Source organism: Apaloderma vittatum, unplaced genomic scaffold (assembly GCF_000703405.1).
Source record: "Apaloderma vittatum isolate BGI_N311 unplaced genomic scaffold, ASM70340v1 scaffold26166, whole genome shotgun sequence".
NCBI classification, from domain to species: domain Eukaryota; kingdom Metazoa; phylum Chordata; class Aves; order Trogoniformes; family Trogonidae; genus Apaloderma; species Apaloderma vittatum.
Window position 1 is genome coordinate 11253 of NW_009722707.1, and position 271 is coordinate 11523.

Sequence of the window (271 nt, forward strand, 5' to 3'; positions counted from 1 at the left end):
TGCTTTCTAATTTGCCAGTGGAGCTCAAAGAGTGGGTAGGGCTCTCTAGGCAATAAGGATGTCACGGCAGCGGGGTCTGGCTTTTCCCTGCGTTGCCACAGCAACGCAATTTACCTCCTGGTACCCGCTGGGCAGGCACCGCGAGCGCTTCTGTGTAGGATTGAAAAACGGGGAGGAATTTGTGAATTATTTGGCAATTCCCAGTACCCACCTCAGGAGCGAGCACAGACGAAAATTGCTCGGAGCTGCAGAGGGGGATTTGCAAACCTGT